Here is a 23803-nt window from a genome sequence, read left to right as displayed (position 1 = left end):
GCCCCCGTAAGTTCTGGGAGTTCTTCTGCTTCGAACCCACAGGCCCCCGTCTCTGCGGACGAACCCGCGTTCGGGGCAGGGCCTCGCCCGATTTTCGCACCGGGCGCCATTCCATGTTCGTCGACTCCGGACGAACTCCTTCTGATAAGAGCTCGGTACGGGGTCCCTTCGGAGTACGACCTGGAGCTTCCTGGCCCCTCTGACCGGGCCAGCGCTCCCCCTCCGGGTCGCTTTTGTTTGTACCAGGAGGCATTTCGTGCCGGACTCCGGCTTCCGCTTCCAGTCTTTGTTGCCGCCTTCTTTCGCTTCTTAGACATTTCTCTCGCCTCTGTGGCCCCGAATTCCTTTAGGTTTTTGATAGGGTTTCTCTCTCTCTGTCATATAGCCGAGGTCCAGCCATCCCTCTCCTTGTTCAGACATTTCTACACCTTCAAACGCCATCCTTCAGCGAAGGATTGGTGGTACTTCTCCCCCCAGTTCGGTAAGAAGGGGTTGCTGAAGGGCGCCCCTTCTTCGATTCACAACTGGAAGGGGAAATTTCTCTTTGTCTACTGCCCGACCCTGGAACTAGGTCTGCCCCCTTGGGGGTCTCTGAGGGATTCCGTCCGCCGGGCTCCCAGCCTGGGAGAGGACGACCTCCAGGCTGCTAAGAAGCTTCTGAGTTATCCCGCTCCTTCTCTTCCTAACCTTCTGAGGGAGCAGCTTCTTTTCAACATCGGCCTGAGCCCTCAGGATCCAGCAAGTACATATATCTTTCCTTTTCTTGCTTTCTTCTTCTCTCTCTCCTTTTTTTTTTTTTTTTTTTGACTCTAGACTGATCGATGCCGCTTCTTCTTTCTTCTGTTGTTGTTTTGTTTTTTTTTTTTTTTAGCAATGGATGCCGAAGCCACGCGGATGCTCGCCAAGGCTATGAGAGCCCAGAAGAGGAAGGGCGCGACGACCTCCGGTTCGGCGAAGAGGGCCAGGGTGGAGGAGACGAGCCCGGTCGCGCCTGTCCAGGCGACCCCGGCCATCGACATTCCTTCGGATGCCGAGCCAGCGGCCCCCCGAGCTTCCTCAAGGAGCCCGCCGACTGGGGTCCCCGTTCCGGGGGTTCGCCCCACGGAGGCGCCCGCCGTGGGGAGGAGGAAATCGGTGGCCCGCAGGGTGAGCAGCCACCGAGCCGCTGTAGACGAGTCCGTCTGCTCCGAGGGGGGATTGGAGAACCCCTTCAACGACAAAGCTCTGATCAGGCGGCTGCTCGATGGCTGCATTCTGTCCGATGTCGTGGAGAGGATCGACCGCGCCGATCTCGAGCAGCGGGCCTGGGACACTTTGAGGTCCTTTCTTGAGGTAAGTGGATGTTTATTTGCATGGTTGCTCGGTCTTTGTTGTAATTCTCTATCCGTCCTTGCAGATCGGGCACCAGCTCTTCGCCTATGTGGAGGCGTCGAGCCGCATGAGAAGGGACCTCCTTCAGGCGGAGGAGCGCTGCCAGGACGAGGTTGCTCGTCTTCAAGCGAAGGCGGCCGAGGTGGCCGCCCTCCGGGAGGCCCTGGAGAGAGAGAGGCAAGACCGGGAAGAGGAAAGACGAGCCCGGGAGGAGGAGAGACGAAGCTTGGAGGAGTCGACGAGTAAGGCGGAGGCTGAGGTCGCCCATTTGGCCGAGCAGACTCCGGTCCTGGTTTCGGAGGCCAGGACCCTTGCGGTGGAGGAGTTCAAGGCCTCCACGGAGATGAGAGAACTGAACGTCCAGTTCGGCCTGGAGGCGTTCACCAAGGGGTTCGAGCTCTGCCGAAAGAGGGTGGCCAGTAGATACCCCGACCTTGATCTCGGCTTTTTGGAGGAGTCTGACGACGAGGTCGGCCCTTCGTCCGCCGCTACCGCAGTTGCACCCCCCGCGCCGAGCTCTCCACCCCCTGCCCCCGAGGTCTGAGACCTCCGATCTTGTATCTTTCTTTTGTCGTCATATTTCCTTTCCGTTTGTCTTTGAAATTAGTCAATAAAGTCGAATTTCTCATTGTGGATGGCCTTTCCTTCCCCCCGCTCCTCCTTTTCTGCCTTCCTTCTTGTAATGAGTCGGTCTTTGACGTTTGCATCTTCCGATGGCAGTGCCCTGCCGAAGCACTCCCCTTGCCCCTGGGGGTCCCGCTGAAGTCAACTATCCAACGGTTGAAAAAGGAGGTCCTCCACCTGACGAAGAAGTTGAAGAAGTCAGAGGGCGAGCTCCGTCAGACGAAAAAATGCTATTCCGAGGCCGCCGCTGAGGCCGCCCACTTCAGGAGTCTCCAAGTGAAGGCAATCATGGACTACAGCCGGAGGAAGGCGAACTTCACAAAGGAGCTCGAGGAATGTACGAAGAGCGCCAGCGACCGAACTTGGGCTCAAGAAGCTAGGATCAGCGCCCTCAAGGTGGAGTTGTCAGCTGCGAAGAGGAGGATCGGCCAGCTGGAAGGGAACTCATCCCGGCTCTCAGCGCGGGATGAGCAGATATGGTCACAGAAGGTCTCCGACCTCCAGAAGCAGCTTCAGGATGCTGAGATGAGCCACGATGTGCAGCGGGCCAGCTGGCGCCGGCAGGTAGAAGAGTACAAAGGGAGATTCCGTCAAGCGACGGACGAGGTCGTTCGTCTCCAGAGGCAGTTGGTTACTAGGGCGCAGCTTGCTAACGCCCAAGATGCCGAGGAGCTCCTAGCCCTGAGAGGCACTGTCGAAGGGATTTCCGTCTCCCTTGAGGAGAAGACAGCCGAGCTTCAACAAGTGAAAATCCAACTGGCGCTCGAGCGGACAGCCGTCGCGGATGCGGAAGTGGAGTCCGAAGTTCTGCGGAAGCGGCGTCGAGAAGCGGAGGCAGAGAGCCGACATCTTCGTCAGACGCTCCAGGATACGCTGCAGAAGAAGGAAGAACTAGAAGAAGCAGTGGAGAATCTGAGGCAGTCCTGGTTGAGGGATGGAGGTGATCACCCTAGGTTAGAGGGAGCAGGACCTCCTTAGAGTTCTTTTGTAGTCACCCCCTTTTTGTAGCTGCTTTTTTTTTTTCTTGTCGTTTTGTCCCTCTTTCCCTGGCCGTCCTGGCCCTATAGTACATATATCGGAAATGAAGAAAAAGCACTTTGTGTTACCTTGTCCGCGCGTAGCACCGATATTGTCGTTCGTTGACCCTTTCTCGTCGTTTGGCCTGTTTGGCTTAGAGGTCGTCGTGGGGAGGGGCTCTTCCCTTCCATCCGATCTCGTCATGTGGCCAAGCCTCGCCACCATTTTTAACCCTTGCTGGCGAAGTAGCGGATGGAGCCCGGCTCCCGTAGGAGCTCGGGTGAAGCTTCCCTGACGGCGGAACCCGGCTCCCGTAGGAGTCCGGGTGAAGCTTCCTTGGCGGCGGAACCCGGCTCCCGTAGGAGTCCGGGTGAAGCTTCCTTGGCTGCGAAACCCGGCTCCCGTAGGAGTCCGGGTGAAGCTTCCTTGGCGGCGGAACCCGTCTCCCGTAGGAGTCCAGGTGAAGCTTCCTTGGCTGCGGAACCCGGCTCCCGTAGGAGTCCGGGTGAGGCTTCCTTGACGGCGGAACCCGGCTCCCGTAGGAGTCCGGGTGAGGCTTCCTTGGCTGCGGAACCCGGCTCCCGTAGGAGTCCGGGTGAGGCTTCCTTGACGGCGGAACCCGGCTCCCGTAGGAGTCCGGGTGAAGCTTCCTTGGCGGCGGAACCCGGCTCCAGTAGGAGTCCGGGTGAGGCTTCCTTGGCGGCGGAACCCGGCTCCCGTAGGAGTCCGGGTGAGGCTTCCTTGGCGGCGGAACCCGGCTCCCGTAGGAGTCCGGGTGAGGCTTCCTTGGCGGCGGAACCCGGCTCCAGTAGGAGTCCGGGTGAGGCTTCCTTGGCGGCGGAACCCGGCTCCAGTAGGAGTCCGGGTGAAGCTTCCTTGGCGGCGGAACCCGGCTCCCGTAGGAGTCCGGACCTTCCATTTTGCTTGAGCCGGCGCGAGGTTCTCGTTATCAGCCTGGCTCGTGGGGGCGCGTTAGGGCGCTGTAAGGCCTCTCCCCCCTCCGGTCTAAAAGAATCGGGCCTTCAACTTTGCTCATGTCAGGACGAGGTTCTCCTCCTGTTCCTGACATGGCTGTGGGGGCACATTAGGGCGTTGCAAGGCCTCTCCCCCCATTCGGTCTAAAAGAACCGGGCCTTTGACTTTGCTCATGTTAGGGCGAGGTTTTCCTCCTGTCCCTAACAAGGCTGTGGGGGCACATTAGGGCGTTGTGAGGCCTCTCCCCCCATCCGGTCTAAAAGAACCGGGCCTTTGACTTTGCTCATGTTAGGGCGAGGTTTTCCTCCTGTCCCTAACAAGGCTGTGGGGGCACATTAGGGCGTTGTGAGGCCTCTCCCCCCATCCGGTCTAAAAGAACCGGGCCTTTGACCTTGCTCATGTCAGGACGAGGTTCTCCTCCTGTTCTTGACATGGCCGTGTTTTTGGAGGAATCATATCCAGTCATAATACATCCACGCTAGGTGGGAGGAGCATGTTAGCTAAAAAAAAAAGTAGATTCAAAGCGAAATAGTAAGCGATACATTTACAGTATTCCCGCTCCTTCTTGAGGCCCTCCGGTGATGGAGTCGATGGTACCGATAGGAGGCCGGTCCCCGAGCTACTCCTCCCTTTTCTGCAGTTCGGGCGGTGGGAGGGCTCTTGGCCGGTCTCCTCTACCCTCAGGCCTGCGGCGGATGAATCTATCGAGTCGACCTCGCCGGATGAGCTCCTCGATCTCGTCCTGGAGCTGGATGCACTCTTCGGTGTCGTGGCCGTGGTCGCAGTGGTAGAGGCAGAACTTGTTGGGGTTGCGCTTTCCGGGGTGCGTGCGCATCCTCTCCGGTCTAGGGAGCTGCTCCCTGACCTCCATCAGCACCTGGGCCTTCGAGGCGTTGAGGGGGGCGTAGTTGCGGAACTTCCCTGGCGGGGAACCCCGCCGAAACCATTTGTCCGGACTTCTCTGCCTGCGTGCCCGGGGGGGAGTATGGGCGCGCTTATGTCCAGGAGGGGATCGGGAGCGAGGCCGGGCTTCCTTTGGCCTCTTCTCGACTGCGGGCTTACTAGAATCTCCCGCCTGACGCTCCCTCGCAGTCTCTTCGTCCTTCATTTTGAAGGGCTTCTCTGCCTGCGTGCCCGGGGGGGAGTATGGGCGCGCTTATGTCCAGGAGGGGATCGGGAGCGAGGCCGGGCTTCCTTTGGCCTCTTCTCGACTGCGGGCTTACTAGAATCTCCTGCCTGACGCTCCCTCGCAGTCTCTTCGTCCTTCATTTTGAAGGCCTCTTCCGCTCGGGCGTATCCTTCAGCCCGAGCCAGTAGATCAACAAAATCCCTGGGGTACTTTTTCTCCAGGGAGTACAAGAGGTCATTCTTCTGAAGGCCACCTTTCAGGGCGGCCATGGCAACTGACTGGTCCAAGTTCCGGACCTCCAACGCCACGATGTTGAAGCGGTTGACGTAGGCCCGTATGGACTCCCCTTCCCTCTGCTTGATGTTGATGAGGGACTCCGAACTTTTCCGGGGACGCCGGCTGCTGACAAAATGGGCCACGAATTGGTGGCTCATTTGATCGAAGGAGAATATGGTACCCGGCTTCAGAGCCGAGTACCAGTTCCTCGCCGCTCCCTTCAAAGTAGACGGGAAAGCGCGGCACAAGATGGCGTCGGGAGCATCGTGAAGCAGCATCATCGTTCGGAAGGCCTCCAGATGATCCACCGGGTCCGACGTCCCGTCGTAGCTTTCAAACTGGGGGAGCTTGAAATTCGGCGGGATTGGTTCCTGCATAATCATTTGGGAGAAGGGAGGGTCAGTGCAGATATCCTCACCGTAAGCGGGAGGCGCATGGCGGAGTTCTTCGATCCGCCGGTTCATCTCCTGGAGCCTCCGGTCCAGGAAGTCCTCTCGACTCCGAGTCTCGAGGGTCCTTTGGCAGAACGGGGGCAGGGATCTCCCAGGGGTAGAGTCGTGGTCCGATTGAGGGCTCTCTACCCTCGGATTCGCCTTCCCAGGAAGGACGGGGCGGCTGGCCCAGGTGGCCCGCCCCACCGTCGGGTTCTGGCATTCCGGAGATGCCCCCTCCGGATGCGCCGACGCCTGCGGCTGCTGCTGTATTGCCTGTACGGCTTCGACGAGGCCTTTGACCTGCTGCGCCAGCAAGTCAAACTGCTCCGCGCCGACCGCCGCCGCTGGAGGGGGAGGAGGAGGAGGCTGAGAAACGAGAGGGGAGGCCGGAGCCTGAGATCTGGCCGCGGAGGCCGTGGACCACCGGGTGGACGCCTTGCGCGGAGGCATCGAGTGTCGATCTCGCGGGGGAGGATTAGGAGTGGATGACGGAGAGATGGTCGGAGGTGGCTCCGTTGAGCGCTCCTTCAAGAACAAGGTTGCTGCAAAGACACAGCCCTTCTTCTAGCGCCAATCCTGTTGGTGCAAAAATCCGCTTGCGCCGGAAAAGCTGGAGTCGGGGAAGCCGCGGTCGCCGCCGGGACCTGCAAGAGAAGTCTAAACTGGAGGTGGGGTTGCTCCGGCAAGACCCTCCGACGCTCAAGTCAGTTTTCTGCCTCAGCAAGAATGGAGTGCTCGAACGGAGAATTTAGCAGAATTTTGGGATAAGGAAAATGAGCTTAAAGAATAACGTATCTGGATCCCCCTTTTATAGGCGGAGGAGGCAACGGATTGATGGCGACGTTTGTAACCGCCTGGTAGTGGGCCGCCCATGGTCAGGGGAATTGATTGCGGAAGATAGTGGAGCGGACACGTGACCATCACCTCGGCCCGCCACGTGGAATCTGTTATGAGTGGTGGAGCAGCGTCCGTTATCAGCGGATAGGAGAATCGCATGGTATCCGCCGCAGGAGGTGGAGCAGGTTCGTGGCCGTCACTGTGGCCTGCCAGGGGATAGTGGAGCTGTGCAGAGTCCGCCATAGGAAGTGGAGCAGGGCGGCTATGGTTACTGCGGCCTGTCAGGGAATGATGGTACTGCGCGGAATCCGCCACAGGAAGTGGAGCAGGGTCATGGCCGTTTTGAAGGCCTGTCAGGGGGCGTGGATCTGTCGATTGAAGCTCGGCAACGGTCGGAGCCCGGTTTTTGTTGAGGTCCGGGTGAGGTCTTCCTGGCGGTAGGGGTCGTGAGCGGAGCCCGACTCCCGGGGGAGTCCGGGCGGAACCCTCTCGGGGCTGAAGTTGCGGGTGGAGCCCGGCTCCCGTAGGAGTCCGGGCGGAGTCTGCTTGCGGCTGTAGTCGCTGGCGTTAGAGATGAGGCTCGGCTCCCTTAAGAGCACGGGCGAAGTCCTCCAGCAGTTGGTACCGAGGGCGGAGCCCGGCTCCCGTAGGAGTCCGGGCGGAGCTGCACTGATGTTGGCGGCGGAGCCCGACTCCCGTAGGAGTCCGGGCGGAGCTGCGCTGATGTCGTCGGTGGAGCCCGGCTCCCGTAGGAGTCCGGGCGGAGCTGCGCTGCAATCAAAGTTAAGGGTGAAGTCCGGCTCTGGTAGGAGTCCGAATGGAGCTTACCAGCAGTTGATACTGAGAGCGGAGCCCGGCTCCCGTAGGAGTCCGGGCGGAGCTGTTCTGATGTTGGCGGCGGAGCCCGGCTCCCATAGGAGTCCGGGCGGAGCTGCGCTGATGTCGATGGTGGAGCCCGGCTCCCGTAGGAGTCCGGGCGGAGCTGCGCTGCAATCAAAGTTAAGGGTGAAGTCCGACTCTGGTAGGAGTCCGGATGGAGCTTACCAGCAGTTGATACTGAGAGCGGAGCCCGGCTCCCGTAGGAGTCCCGGCGGAGCTGTTCTGATGTTGGCGGCGGAGCCCGGCTCCCGTAGGAGTCCGGGCGGAGCTGCGCTGATGTCGACGGTGGAGCCCAGCTCCCGTAGGAGTCCGGGCGGAGCTGCACTGCAATCAAAGTTAAGGGTGAAGTCCGGCTCTGGTAGGAGTCCGGATGGAGCTTACCAGCAGTTGATACTGAGAGCGGAGCCCGGCTCCCGTAGGAGTCCGGGCGGAGCTGTTCTGATGTTGGCGACGGAGCCCGGCTCCCGTAGGAGTCCGGGCGGAGCTGCGCTGATGTCGACGGTGGAGCCCGGCTCCCGTAGGAGTCCGGACGGAGCTGCGCTGCAATCAAAGTTAAGGGTGAAGTCCGGCTCTGGTAGGAGTCCGGATGGAGCTTACCAGCAGTTGATACTGAGAGCGGAGCCCGGCTCCCGTAGGAGTCCGGGCGGAGCTGTTCTGATGTTGGCGGCGGAGCCCGGCTCCCGTAGGAGTCCGGGCGGAGCTGCGCTGATGTCGACGGTGGAGCCCGGCTCCCGTAGGAGTCCGGGCGGAGCTGCGCTGCAATCAAAGTTAAGGGTGAAGTCCGGCTCTGGTAGGAGTCCGGATGGAGCTTACCAGCAGTTGATACTGAGAGCGGAGCCCGGCTCCCGTAGGAGTCCGGGCGGAGCTGTTCTGATGTTGGCGGCGGAGCCCGGCTCCCGTAGGAGTCCGGGCGGAGCTGCGCTGATGTCGATTCCGTTGAGGATTTCGGCTGTGGGTATTTTATACCCAACAGCATACATAATAGATCCCACTGTCGAAGCATATGAAATTCTACTCATACGCTCTCTTTGTTGATGAGTTGTCGGATAATCACTCTTCGAGAGAGAAATTTCTTGATCTATCGGAAGATAGCCTTTCTTGAAATTCTTCATGCTGAACCTTTTCAATACAGTATCGATGTACGTCGATTAGGATAATCCAAGCAATCTTTTTAGATCCCACTGTCGAAGCATATAAAATTCTACTCATACGCTCTCTCTTTTGATGAGTTGTCGGATAATCACTCTTCGAGAGAGAAATTTCTTGATCTATCGGAAGATAGCCTTTCTTGAAATTCTTCATGCTGAACCTTTTCAATACGGTATCGATGTACGTCGATTAGGACAATCCAAGCAATCTTTTAAATTTATCTCTGTTGGGTATAAAATACCCACAGCCGAAACCCTCAACGAAATCGACATCAGCGCAGCTCCGCCCGGACTCCTACGGGAGCCGGGCTCCGCCGCCAACATCAGAACAGCTCCGCCCGGACTCCTACGGGAGCCGGGCTCCGCTCTCAGTATCAACTGCTGGTAAGCTCCATCCGGACTCCTACCAGAGCCGGACTTCACCCTTAACTTTGATTGCAGCACAGCTCCGCCCGGACTCCTACGGGAGCCGAGCTCCACCGTCGACATCAGCGCAGCTCCGCCCGGACTCCTACGGGAGCCGGGCTCCGCCGCCAACATCAGAACAGCTCCGCCCGGACTCCTACGGGAGCCGGGCTCCGCTCTCAGTATCAACTGCTGGTAAGCTCCATCCGGACTCCTACCAGAGCCGGACTTCACCCTTAACTTTGATTGCAGCGCAGCTCCGCCCGGACTCCTACGGGAGCCGGGCTCCACCGTCAACATCAGCGCAGCTCCGCCCGGACTCCTACGGGCGCTGGGCTCCGCCGCCAACATCAGAACAGCTCCGCCCGGACTCCTACGGGAGCCGGGCTCCGCTCTCAGTATCAACTGCTGGTAAGCTCCATCCGGACTCCTACCAGAGCCGGACTTCACCCTTAACTTTGATTGCAGCGCAGCTCCGCCCGGACTCCTACGGGAGCCGGGCTCCACCGACGACATCAGCGCAGCTCCGCCCGGACTCCTACGGGAGCCGGGCTCCACCGCTAACATCAGTGCAGCTCCGCCCGGACTCCTACGGGAGCCGGGCTCCGCCCTCGGTACCAATTGCTGGAGGACTTCGCCCGTGCTCTTAAGGGAGCCGAGCCTCATCTCTGACGCCAGCGACTACAGCCGCAAGCAGACTCCGCCCGGACTCCTACGGGAGCCGGGCTCCACCCGCAACTTCAGCCCCGAGAGGGTTCCGCCCGGACTCCCCCGGGAGTCGGGCTCCGCTCACGACCCCTACCGCCAGGAAGACCTCACCCGGACCTCAACAGAAACCGGGCTCCGGCCGTTGCCGAGCTTCAATCGACAGATCCACGCCCCCTGACAAGCCTTCAAAACGGCCATGACCCTGCTCCACTTCCTGTGGCGGACTCCGCACAGTACCATCATTCCCTGACAGGCCGCAGTAACCATAGCCGCCCTGCTCCACTTCCTGTGGCGGACTCCGCACAGCTCCACTATCCCCTGGCAGGCCATAGTGACGGCCACGAACCTGCTCCACCTCCTGCGGCGGATACCATGCGATTCTCCTATCCGCTGACAACAGACGCTGCTCCACCACTCATAACAGATTCCACGTGGCGGGCCGAGGTGATGGCCACGTGTCCGCTCCACTATCTTCCGCAATCAATTCTCCTGACCATGGACGGCTCACTACCAGGCGGTTACAAACGTCGCCATCAATCCGTTGCCTCCTCCGCCTATAAAAGGGGGATCCAGATACGTTATTCTTTAAGCTCGTTTTTCTTATCCCAAAACTCTGCTAAATTCTCCGTTCGAGCACTCCATTCTTGTTGAGGCAGAAAACTGACTTGAGCATCGGAGGGTCTTGCCGGAGCAACCCCACCTCCGGTTTAGACTTCCCTTGCAGGTCCCGGCGGCGACCGCGGCTTCCCCGACTCCAGCTTTTCCGGCGCAAGCGGATTTTTGCACCAACAGGATTGGCGCTAGAGGAAGGGCTGTGTCTTCGCAGCAACCTTGTTCTTGAAGGAGCGCTCAACGGAGCTGCCTCCGACCATCTCTCCGTCATCCACTCCTAATCCTCCCCCGCGAGATCGACACTCGATGCCTCCGCGCAAGGCGTCCACCCGGCGGTCCACGGCCTCCGCGGCCAGATCTCAGGCTCCGGCCTCCCCTCCCGTTTCTCAGCCTCCTCCTCCTCCCCCTCCAGCGGCGGCGGTCGGCGCGGAGCAGTTTGACTTGCTGGCGCAGCAGGTCAAAGGCCTCGTCGAAGCCGTACAGGCAATACAGCAGCAGCAGCCGCAGGCGTCGGCGCATCCGGAGGGGGCATCTTCGGAATGCCAGAACCCGGCGGTGGGGCGGGCCACCTGGGCCAGCCGCCCCGTCCTTCCTGGGAAGGCGAATCCGAGGGTAGAGAGCCCTCAATCGGACCACGACTCTACCCCTGGGAGATTCCTGCCCCCGTTCTGCCAAAGGACCCTCGAGACTCGGAGTCGAGAGGACTTCCTGGACCGGAGGCTCCAGGAGATGAACCGGCGGATCGAAGAACTCCGCCATGCGCCTCCCGCTTACGGTGAGGATATCTGCACTGACCCTCCCTTCTCCCAAATGATTATGCAGGAACCAATCCCGCAGAATTTCAAGCTCCCCCAGTTTGAAAGCTACGACGGGACGTCGGACCCGGTGGATCATCTGGAGGCCTTCCGAACGATGATGCTGCTTCACGGTGCTCCCGACGCCATCTTGTGCCGGGCTTGCCCGTCTACTTTGAAGGGAGCGGCGAGGAACTGGTACTCGGCTCTGAAGCCGGGTACCATATTCTCCTTCGATCAAAAGAGCCACCAATTCGTGGCCCATTTTGTCAGCAGCCGGCGTCCCCGGAAAGGTTCGGAGTCCCTCATCAACATCAAGCAGAGGGAAGGGGAGTCCATACGGGTCTACGTCAACCGCTTCAACATCGCGGCGTTGGAGGTCCGGAACTTGGACCAGTCAGTTGCCATGGTCGCCCTGAAAGGTGGCCTTCAGAAGAATGACCTCTTGTACTACCTGGAGAAGAAGTACCCCAGAGATTTTGCTGATCTACTGGCTCGGGCTGAAGGATACGCCCGAGCGGAAGAGGCCTTCAAAATGAAAGACGAAGAGACTGCGAGGGAGCGTCAGGCGGGAGATTCTAGTAAGCCCGCAGTCGAGAAGAGGCCAAAGGAAGCCCGGCCTTGCTCCCGATCCCCTCCTGGACATAAGCGCGCCCATACTCCCCCCCGGGCACGCAGGCAGAGAAGCCCGGACAACAGGTTTCGGCGGGGTTCCCCGCCAGGGAAGTTCCGCAACTACGCCCCCCTCAACGCCTCGAAGGCCCAGGTGCTGATGGAGGTCAGGGAGCAGCTCCCTAGGCCGGAGAGGATGCGCACGCACCCCGGGAAGCGCAACCCCAACAAGTTCTGCCTCTACCACCGCGACCACGGCCACGACACCAAAGAGTGCATCCAGCTCCAGGACGAGATCGAGGAGCTCATCCGGCGAGGTCGACTCGATAGATTCATCCGCCGCAGGCCTGAGGGTAGAGGAGACCGGCCAAGAGCCCTCCCACCGCCCGAACTGCAGAAAAGGGAGGAGCAGCCCGGGGACCGACCTCCTATCGGGACCATCGACTCCATCACCGGAGGGCCTCAAGAAGGAGCGGGAATACTGTAAATGTATCGCTTACTATTTCGCTTTGAATCTACTTTTCTTTTTAGTTAACATGCTCCTCCCACCTAGCGTGGATGTATTATGACTGGATATGATTCCTCCAAAAACACGGCCATGTCAGGAACAGGAGGAGAACCTCGTCCTGACATGAGCAAGGTCAAAGGCCCGGTTCTTTTAGACCGGATGGGGGGAGAGGCCTCACAACGCCCTAATGTGCCCCCACAGCCTTGTTAGGGACAGGAGGAAAACCTCGCCCTAACATGAGCAAAGTCAAAGGCCCGGTTCTTTTAGACCGGATGGGGGGAGAGGCCTCACAACGCCCTAATGTGCCCCCACAGCCTTGTTAGGGACAGGAGGAAAACCTCGCCCTAACATGAGCAAAGTCAAAGGCCCAGTTCTTTTAGACCGGATGGGGGGAGAGGCCTTGCAACGCCCTAATGTGCCCCCACAGCCATGTCAGGAACAGGAGGAGAACCTCGTCCTGACATGAGCAAAGTTGAAGGCCCGGTTCTTTTAGACCGGAGGGGGGAGAGGCCTTACAGCGCCCTAACGCGCCCCCACGAGCCAGGCTGATAACGAGAACCTCGCGCCGGCTCAAGCAAAATGGAAGGTCCGGACTCCTACGGGAGCCGGGTTCCGCCGCCAAGGAAGCTTCACCCGGACTCCTACTGGAGCCGGGTTCCGCCGCCAAGGAAGCCTCACCCGGACTCCTACTGGAGCCGGGTTCCGCCGCCAAGGAAGCTTCACCCGGACTCCTACGGGAGCCGGGTTCCGCCGTCAAGGAAGCCTCACCCGGACTCCTACGGGAGCCGGGTTCCGCAGCCCAGGAAGCCTCACCCGGACTCCTACGGGAGCCGGGTTCCGCCGTCAAGGAAGCCTCACCCGGACTCCTACGGGAGCCGGGTTTCGCAGCCAAGGAAGCTTCACCCGGACTCCTACTGGAGCCGGGTTCCGCCGCCAAGGAAACTTCACCCGGACTCCTACGGGAGCCGGGTTCCGCCGCCAAGGAAGCCTCACCCGGACTCCTACTGGAGCCGGGTTCCGCCGCCAAGGAAGCTTCACCCGGACTCCTACGGGAGCCGGGTTCCACCGTCAAGGAAGCCTCACCCGGACTCCTACGGGAGCCGGGTTCCGCAGCCCAGGAAGCCTCACCCGGACTCCTACGGGAGCCGGGTTCCGCCGTCAAGGAAGCCTCACCCGGACTCCTACGGGAGCCGGGTTTCGCAGCCAAGGAAGCTTCACCCGGACTCCTACTGGAGCCGGGTTCCGCCGCCAAGGAAACTTCACCCGGACTCCTACGGGAGCCGGGTTCCGCCGCCAAGGAAGCTTCACCCGGACTCCTACGGGAGCCGGGTTCCGCCGTCAAGGAAGCCTCACCCGGACTCCTACGGGAGCCGGGTTCCGCAGCCAAGGAAGCCTCACCCGGACTCCTACGAGAGCCGGGTTCCGCCGTCAAGGAAGCCTCACCCGGACTCCTACGGGAGCCGGGTTCCGCAGCCAAGGAAGCTTCACCCGGACTCCTACGGGAGACGGGTTCCGTCGCCAAGGAAGCTTCACCGGACTCCTACGGGAGCCGGGTTCGCGCCAAGGAAGCTTCACCCGGACTCCTACGGGAGCCGGGTTCCGCCGCCAAGGAAGCTTCACCCGGACTCCTACGGGAGTCGGGTCCCGCCGCCAAGGAAGCTTCACCCGGACTCCTACGGGAGCCGGGCTCCGCCGCCAAGAAAGACTTCGCCCGGACTCCTAAGGAAGCTGGGCTCCATCCGCTACTTCGGCAGCAAGGGTTAAAAATGGTGGCGAGGCTTGGCCACATGACGAGATCGGATGGAAGGGAAGAGCCCCTCCCCACGACGACCTCTAAGCCAAACAGGCCAAACGACGAGAAAGGGTCAACGAACGACAATATCTGTGCTACGCGTGGACAAGGTAACACAAAGTGCTTTTTCTTCATTTCCGATATATGTACTACAGGGCCAGGACGGCCAGGGAAAGAGAGACAAAACGACAAGAAAAAAAAAAGCAGCTACAAAAAGGGGGTGACTACAAAAGAACTCTAAGGAGGTCCTGCTCCCTCTAACCTAGGGTGATCACCTCCATCCCTCAACCAGGACTGCCTCAGATTCTCCACTGCTTCTTCTAGTTCTTCCTTCTTCTGCAGCGTATCCTGGAGCGTCTGACGAAGATGTCGGCTCTCTGCCTCCGCTTCTCGACGCCGCTTCCGCAGAACTTCGGACTCCGCCTCCACATCCGCGACGGCTTTCCACTCGAGCGTCAGTTGGATTTTCACTTGTTGAAGCTCGGCTGTCTTCTCCCCAAGGGAGACGGAAATCCCTTCGACAGTGCCTCTCAGGGCTAGGAGCTCCTCGGCATCTTGGGCATTAGCAAGCTGCGCCCTAGTAACCAACTGCCTCTGGAGACGAACGACCTCGTCCGCCGCTTGACGGAATCTCCCTTTGTACTCTTCTACCTGCCGGCGCCAGCTGGCCCGCTGCACATCGTGGCTCATCTCAGCATCCTGAAGCTGCTTCTGGAGGTCGGAGACCTTCTGTGACCATACCTGCTCATCCCGCGCTGAGAGCCGGGATGAGTTTCCTTCCAGCTGGCCGATCCTCCTCTTCGCAGCTGACAACTCCACCTTGAGGGCGCTGATCCTAGCTTCTTGAGCCCAAGTTCGATCGCTGGCGCTCTTCGTACATTCCTCGAGCTCCTTTGTGAAGTTCGCCTTCCTCCGGCTGTAGTCCATGATTGCCTTCACTTGGAGACTCCTGAAGTGGGCGGCCTCAGCGGCGGCCTCGGAATAGCATTTTTTCGCCTGACGGAGCTCGCCCTCCGACTTCTTCAACTTCTTTATCAGGTGGAGGACCTCCTTTTTCAGCCGTTGGATAGTTGACTTCAGCGGGACCCCCAGGGGCAAGGGGAGTGCTTCGGCAGGGCACTGCCATCGGAAGATGCAAACGTCAAAGACCGACTCATTACAAGAAGGAAGGCAGAAAAGGAGGAGCGGGGGGAAGGAAAGGCCATCCACAATGAGAAATTCGACTTTATTGACTAATTTCAAAGACAAACGGAAAGGAAATATGGCGACAAAAGAAAGATACAAGATCGGAGGTCTCAGACCTCGGGGGCAGGGGGTGGAGAGCTCGGCGCGGGGGGTGCAACTGCGGTAGCGGCGGACGAAGGGCCGACCTCATCGTCAGACTCCTCCAAAAAGTCGAGATCAAGGTCGGGGTATCTACTGGCCACCCTCTCTCGGTAGAGCTCGAACCCCTTGGTGAATGCCTCCAGGCCGAACTGGACGTTCAGTTCCCTCATCTCCGCGGAGGCCTTGAACTCCTCCACCGCAAGGGTCCTGGCCTCCGAAACCAGGACCGGAGTCTGCTCGGCCAAATGGGCGACCTCAGCCTCCGCCTTCCTCGCCGACTCCTCCAAGCTTCGTCTCTCCTCCTCCCGAGCTCGTCTTTCCTCTTCCCGGTCTTGCCTCTCTCTCTCTAGGGCCTCCCGGAGGGCGGCCACCTCGGCCGCCTTCGCTTGAAGACGAGCAACCTCGTCCTGGCAGCGCTCCTCCGCCTGAAGGAGGTCCCTTCTCATGCGGCTCGACGCCTCCACATAGGCGAAGAGCTGGTGCCCGATCTGCAAGGACGGATAGAGAATTACAACAAAGACCGAGCAACCATGCAAATAAACATCCGCTTACCTCAAGAAAGGACCCCAAAGTGTCCCAGGCCCGCTGCTCGGGATCGGCGCGGTCGATCCTCTCCATGACATCGGACAGAATGCAACCATCGAGCAGCCGCCTGATCAGAGCTTTGTCATTGAAGGGGTTCTCCGATCCCCCCTCGGAGCAGACGGACTCGTCTACAGCGGCTCGGTGGCTGCTCACCCTGCGGGCCACCGATTTCCTCCTCCTCCCCGCGGCGGGCGCCTCCGTGGGGCGAACCCCCGGAACGGGGACCCCAGTCGGCGGGCTCCTTGAGGAAGCCCGGGGGGCCGCTGGCTCGGCATCCGAAGGAATGTCAATGGCCGGGGTCACCTGGACAGGCGCGACCGGGCTCGTCTCCTCCACCCTGGCCCTCTTCGCCGAACCGGAGGTCGTCGCGCCCTTCCTCTTCTGGGCTCTCATAGCCTTGGCGAGCATCCGCGTGGCTTCGGCGTCCATTGCTAAAAAAAAAAAAAAAAAAAAAAAACAACAACAGAAGAAAGAAAAAGCGGCACCGATCAGTCCAGAGTCAAAAAAAAAAAAAAGGAGAGAGAGAAGAAGAAAGCAAGAAAAGGAAAGATATATGTACTTGCTGGATCCTGAGGGCTCAGGCCGATGTTGAAAAGAAGCTGCTCCCTCAGAAGGTTAGGAAGGGAAGGAGCGGGATAACTCAGAAGCTTCTGAGCAGCCTGGAGGTCGTCCTCTCCCAGGCTGGGAGCCCGGCGGACGGAATCCCTCAGAGACCCCCAAGGGGGCAGACCTAGTTCCAGGGTCGGGCAGTAGACAAAGAGAAATTTCTCCTTCCAGTTGTGAACCGAAGAAGGGGCGCCCTTCAGCAACCCCTTCTTACCGAACTGGGGGGAGAAGTACCACCAGTCCTTCGCTGAAGGATGGCGTTTGAAGGTGTAGAAATGTCTGAACAAGGAGAGGGATGGCTGGACCTCGGCTATATGGCAGAGAGAGAGAAACCCTATCAAAAACCTAAAGGAATTCGGGGCCACAGAGGCGAGAGAAATGTCTAAGAAGCGAAAGAAGGCGGCAACAAAGACTGGAAGCGGAAGCCGGAGTCCGGCACGAAATGCCTCCTGGTACAAACAAAAGCAACCCGGAGGGGGAGCGCTGGCCCGGTCAGAGGGGCCAGGAAGCTCCAGGTCGTACTCCGAGGGGACCCCGTACCGAGCCCTTATCAGAAGGAGTTCGTCCGGAGTCGACGAACATGGAATAGCGCCCGGTGCGAAAACCGGGCGAGGCCCTGCCCCGAACGCGGGTTCGTCCGCAGAGACGGGGGCCTGTGGGTTCGAAGCAGAAGAACTCCCAGAACTTACGGGGGCAGAAGAGTCGGAAGACATTTTTTTGGGGGGGAGAACCTAAAGGGCCCTAGAAAGGCAAACCGAGAAGGGAACGAAACGCCGAAGGTCAACTCAGAAGAAGACACGAAAGAAATGAAAAGAGGAGAAGCCCCTAGGCAGTAAGAAGAAGAAGGTTGGCACTAACCTATCTTGCTCTGGGGACCCGGGGAGCAAGAAACGGAAGGCGCCTACGGCTCGAGAGGGCGTTCGCTAGAGCAGACTCTCGGGGAGATGACAGACGCCAGCAAAAAATCAGAAATGGAGTGGGACGCCTGAAGGGGGGAGGACGGATTTAAATAGACCCTGGGATCCGGCGCCATAATGATCTCAAATCCCCCCAGGCCAGTCCACATCCGACGCGCGTCCCACTCCCCGTGGCAGACGGCTAAAGGCGGCTGGCGGTTGGCAGGGTCATAATTGCGCCGTACCTAGGCCAACGTACCTGCGGGGTCTTCGAAGCATCCCCTCGTACCGCCCCAATTCGAAAAGACTCCGGCACGCGCTCATTTAATGCCAAAATATCTGGGAGCGGCAGGGCGCGGGATTCGAAGGGACGATTCCGGCTGTACCTCTGTGTACTTCCTTCGTTTGAAATTCAAACTCGGATGTAGGGGGACTGGTGTTGGGTATAAAATACCCATAGCCGAAACCCTCAACGGAATCGACATCAGCGCAGCTCCGCCCGGACTCCTACGGGAGCCGGGCTCCGCCGCCAACATTAGAACAGCTCCGCCCGGACTCCTACGGGAGCCGGGCTCCGCTCTCAGTATCAACTGCTGGTAAGCTCCATCCGGACTCCTACCAGAGCCGGACTTCACCCTTAACTTTGATTGCAGCGCAGCTCCGCCCGGACTCCTACGGGAGCCGGGCTCCACCGTCGACATCAGCGCAGCTCCGCCCGGACTCCTACGGGAGCCGGGCTCCGCCGCCAACATCAGAACAGCTCCGCCCGGACTCCTACCGAAGCTCCATCCGGACTCCTACCAGAGCCAGACTTCACCCTTAACTTTGATTGCAGCGCAGCTCCGCCCGGACTCCTACGGGAGTCGGGCTCCACCGTCGACATCAGCGCAGCTCCGCCCGGACTCCTACGAGAGCCGGGCTCCGCCGCCAACATCAGAACAGCTCCGCCCGGACTCCTACGGGAGCCGGACTCCGCTCTCAGTATCAACTGCTGGTAAGCTCCATCCGGACTCCTACCAGAGCCGGACTTCACCCTTAACTTTGATTGCAGCGCAGCTCCGCCCGGACTCCTACGGGAGTCGGGCTCCACCGACGACATCAGCGCAGCTCCGCCCGGACTCCTACGGGAGTCGGGCTCCGCCGCCAACATCAGTGCAGCTCCGCCCGGACTCCTACGGGAGCCGGGCTCCGCCCTCGGTACCAACTGCTGGAGGACTTCGCCCGTGCTCTTAAGGGAGCCGAGCCTCATCTCTGACGCCAGCGACTACAGCCGCAAGCAGACTCCGCCCGGACTCCTACGGGAGCCGGACTCCACCCGCAACTTCAGCCCCGAGAGGGTTCCGCCCGGACTCCCCCAGGAGTCGGGCTCCGCTCACGACCCCTACCGCCAGGAAGACCTCATCCGGACCTCAACAGAAATCGGGCTCCGGCCGTTGCCGAGCTTCAATCGACAGATCCACGCCCCCTGACAGGCCTTCAAAACGGCCATGACCCTGCTCCACTTCCTGTGGCAGACTCCGCGCAGTACCATCATTCCCTGACAGGCCGCAGTAACCATAGCCGCCCTGCTCCACTTCCTGTGGCGGACTCCGCACAGCTCCACTATCCCCTGGCAGGCCACAGTGACGGTCACGAACCTGCTCCACCTCCTGCGGCGGATACCATGCGATTCTCCTATCCACTGACAACGGACGCTGCTCCACCACTCATAACAGATTCCACGTGGCGGGCCGAGGTGATGGCCACATATCCGCTCCACTATCTTCCGCAATCAATTCCCCTGACCATGGGCGGCCCACTACCAGGCGGTTACAAACGTCGCCATCAATCCGTTGCCTCCTCCGCCTATAAAAGGGGGATCCAGATACGTTATTCTTTAAGCTCGTTTTTCTTATCCCAAAACTCTGCTAAATTCTCCGTTCGAGCACTCCATTCTTGTTGAGGCAGAAAACTGACTTGAGCGTCGGAGGGTCTTGCCGGAGCAACCCCACCTCCGGTTTAGACTTCCCTTGCAGGTCCCGGCGGCGACCGCGGCTTCCCCGACTCCAACTTTTCCGGCGCAAGCGGATTTTTGCACCAACATATGCCATGACATGTACACGATCGGACGTGACATACTCATTAGGAGTAGTGAGCAGATACTAATCCGATCTAGGTAAGAATCACTGGAAGATCGTAAGATCATCCTTAAGTATTTAAGAAATACTAAGGATCAGCAGCTTATCTATGGAGAATCTGACTTAAAACTTATGGGGTTTACAGATTTTAGTTTTTAGTCGGATTATAATGACAACAAGAGCGTGTTGGGATATATTTATACCCTAAACGATGGAGCAATCTGCTGAAAAAGTTTCAAGCAGCACACTGCGGCCAACTCTACTTGTAAGGTGGAATATATCGCAGCATCCGATGCTGTGAAGGAAGCTATGTGGTTACGAAAGTTCATCAACGAGCTCAGAGTGGCACCCTCCCTTGATGACCCCGTCTTGCTGTACTGCGACAGTACTGTACCATTGCTCAAGTGAAGAAACCGAAGTCACATCAGCAGACCAAGCATATTCTGCGTCGCTACTACCTGCTACGAGAGATCGTAGATCGAGATGACATCGAGCTTCAAAAGATCGATGGAAAGGAGAATCCGACCGATCCATTTACTAAAGCCCTCGGCGTCAAGGAGTTCGAAAACTACATATCAAAGATGGATATATGATACTGTACCGATTGGCTTTAGTCCAAGTAGGAGTTATTGAGAATTGTGTCCCAAAATCAATCGTCAGTTTGTTGATGGTTATGCTTATCATTATAATTATTTATGAATTATTAAATTAATAAATATTATTTGATTTTTTCATCACTGTGTACATCTCATTTTGAACTCCTATTATGTGATGAAGTCCTTGGGACTATTTGATTCGATATAGGAGGATATATCGTTTAGTCCTTAAACCTTAAGTTCATGACCAAATGATATACTATTATTAGGACGATAGCTATATCAAGTATAGATCGTTATGTGCTATGTACGTTGATTGTCCTCTTAACCAAAGAGTGTGGAGACACTAAAATGACATGCAAGTGAGACGTAGGAGTATATCTCACTGAATGTGACCAATTGCTGAGCACTCTGCTGTCAAGAGTAGCTCGCAAAGGATATGGGTATAAGTGTCCCTCCGATCTGAGATCACCACGGTGACTCGCAAGCAACTCACTATGCTTTGGTATCGAACTACCTGAATTTTTAATTCAATGATGAAAGATTTCTGGGCATAGTCAAGTACTTACGAAATCGGTGTGTGAGTTAAAATGGAATTTATCCCTCCGAATAAGTAAGAATTAATGTATCAGTATTTTCAATTCAGTAAAATCTTGACCGGGGTAATCCATGTGATAGATTTTGAAAATTAGAATATAATGTGGATGACCATATCAGGATTGGCAGTTAAACCCCAAGTCATCTTGAGCATTTTGGTTAAAGGGATGAATTATACGATAACCATATGCCAATAGGTTCTTGAATAATGCTTTGCAATCTTTCGACCTATTCGGACGTCGGGTATCATTGCTAGATGGTCACTTTGATTGGTATAGAAAAATTTTTTCATACTACCGACTTAGGTTCGAATCTATGGGATCACACTCAAAAGAAGTTTCTCACTGATCATATGGTTGATCAATGATTAAGAATCATTCTAGGATAAAACAGTTAAGTCGATTGATGATTAATCCTATGCAAAAGTTATAATAAATCAATTCGCTAATTGTTGGTAAATTATGGAAGGATTGATTAGTAATTAGATTACTAATTAATTCAATTTGATTGAACATTGAGGTTTGAATTGAATTTAATTGAATTAGATTCAATTTGGTTTGACCCAATTAGGTTATGAGATGACCTAATCGTTAAGGGTATTCGATTCCTGATATGATCAGGACTTGAGCTCGATTAATTTCTTATTTGATTAGGATTTGATCCAAACTATTTACTACCTAATTAAATTAGGTTTAATGGTCCAATTGGATTTAACCTAATTTGGTTGGATTAAGAATCTAATTGGATGAGAAAAACAATTTGAATTCAAATCCCTTGCACTTCTTTTATCTGTGCCCTCTTATTCTTCACGTGAGAAATATTTTATGTGATTTTTTTTATGCCCAGAAGCCTTTCTCACATCCTCATCTGAGTCCTTTTGAATTAGAAATTGGTTAGTTTAAATTTAAGTTCAAATTGATTTGAATTTGAATGAAAACCTAGAGTCCAAATTGAGTTGGACTCTCCTCTTCATGCCACCACATTTCTCCACGTATAAAGTATTTTTGCGTGAGATTTTTTGCACCATTTTGATGTTGGTCGATCTCTTTCTGAGTTTATAAGATAAAGATAAAGTTTGATTCAAAATTTAATTCAAATTTAATTTGAATTGGTGATAAGGATCAACCAACACTTGAATTTGAACCGAAACTACCTTATTCTTATCCTTATCTTCCATGGGACGCCAACTTTAAAAGGGGATCAGTTTTGTATGAGATTAGAGGTGATTTTTGACATGAGAAACCTAAGAGAGGGGACGTAAAAAGTTGAGAGTGGGTTGGGCTTCCGTGCGTGAGAAACAGAGGAAATCTTCTTCCTCTCGGGCGTAAGCTGTGGGTTCTAGGATTTCATCTTTAGATTTTGTGAGAAGAAAAATACAAAGTGAGTCTTGTCCAATCTTCCACACCACCACCTCCTCGTTAAGCTTTGTCTTCTGATCCAGAGGAATCCGAGAGATCAAAAGAAAAGAGCTTGGATCAGCCATCCAGAGCCTTCGACACGAGCTAGCACTCCCGTGAAGGAAGATCCGATCAGAGCTTCGAGTGAACGATCTGTAGAGGCCGAACAACCCGTGTGGCTGCTCAACATTAGCAAGAGCTTCGTACCATACTTACCAGCATTGGAGATCATCGATCCATGAAAAGATGATGCGTTCTGAACTCTACCGACATAATTTAAAAGTTAGATCAGATTCAAGACATCGATGTGATAGATGTAGTTTTCTATTTTATATCTGATTTTATATGTAAATTTTTCATATCATAGATCCTTAATGATAGTTTAGATCTAATCTAAGACATGTTTAGAAGATTAAAATATTTAATTTTTTATTATTTCACTATAAAATTTTAAAAATACATATTTTGAACTACCCATTTTTTTTTCATCTGCAACATCCTCATTTAAGTTATGTCGTTATGATAAGCCTTTCATCAGCTAACACTCTAATCCTGATACTATATTCGGCCTTATACATAACTTATAAATTCCTTGAACGTTAATATTCATCTTTGTTGAAGACCTACTGCCACCAAGAAATTCTTAAAAGTTAAAATCTTCATAGGATCTTATATCTTAAGCAAAGGAACCTCAGCGAAAGAAGTTCTCTTCACCAGCATCTAGAAAGACAATTTTTTTGCTCTAAATTCTCCATCACTTGCCTGGGAAAATTGCTCAACAGTTGGTCTTTTCAATGTAATTTGTCCTAATCTTTGTTCAACTATCATGTCATGTAACTCCCAAATATGTCTTCAAAATCAGATGCCATGAAAACCTAACATGGTAACATCATCTTTTCCTCGAACCCTAGGACATTCTTGTGGATTTTAATACATCATGAAAAACAAATCAGCTAAAACTGTTCCAGCATTCCACATTTCATATGGAATTACCTTTTAATACTTCAATCCAACAATAACTTTTGCAAAATTAAAAAATGTCACGTAGTACCTAGGGCTTGCTTTAGGTTTTTTCACTGATCAGGATTAAATCTTGGCTGTAACTCAATTTCGTTTCAATACTTCAATCCAACAATAACTTTTGCAAATCCAAAAAATGTCACGTAGTACCTAGGGCATGCTTTAAGGTTTTTCACTGATCAAGTTTAAATCTTGGCTGTAACTCAATTTCCTTGCCTCCATGTGATACTCAAAAATGTTCCAAAGATCGATTCTTGGACTCGTCCGTTTCCAAAACCGATTGAGCCCTAATTTTTCCAATATTTTCTTGTCGCTATTTCCCTCGTTCCTTATACCCCGGACAGACGGCTAAGGCAGAGATCACAAAACTGAGCAAAGAGCAGCATCGAATAAATTAGCTGAGCACGTGATCGCAAGAATCAAGAAACATGGGCAATTAAAACAGATAGACACACAGATACAAAGTTTTCTCTTCTTGAACAAATAAATAAATAAAAGCGGGGGGTGCAAGCAAGAGGAAATCTATAAGGAGAACCTGGAGA

General features: G+C 55.7%; 1 protein-coding gene across 3 annotated transcripts in view; it reads right to left on the bottom strand.

Annotated features, from left to right (window-relative positions):
• Positions 1 to 23803, bottom strand: part of LOC109505138 (retrovirus-related Pol polyprotein from transposon RE2) — a 48058-nt gene that overhangs the window by 23999 nt on the left and 256 nt on the right. The window lies entirely within an intron of this gene.

Source organism: Elaeis guineensis, chromosome 10, assembly GCF_000442705.2.
Source record: "Elaeis guineensis isolate ETL-2024a chromosome 10, EG11, whole genome shotgun sequence".
NCBI lineage: Eukaryota > Viridiplantae > Streptophyta > Magnoliopsida > Arecales > Arecaceae > Elaeis > Elaeis guineensis.
This window is presented reverse-complemented; position numbering and strand designations above follow the sequence as displayed.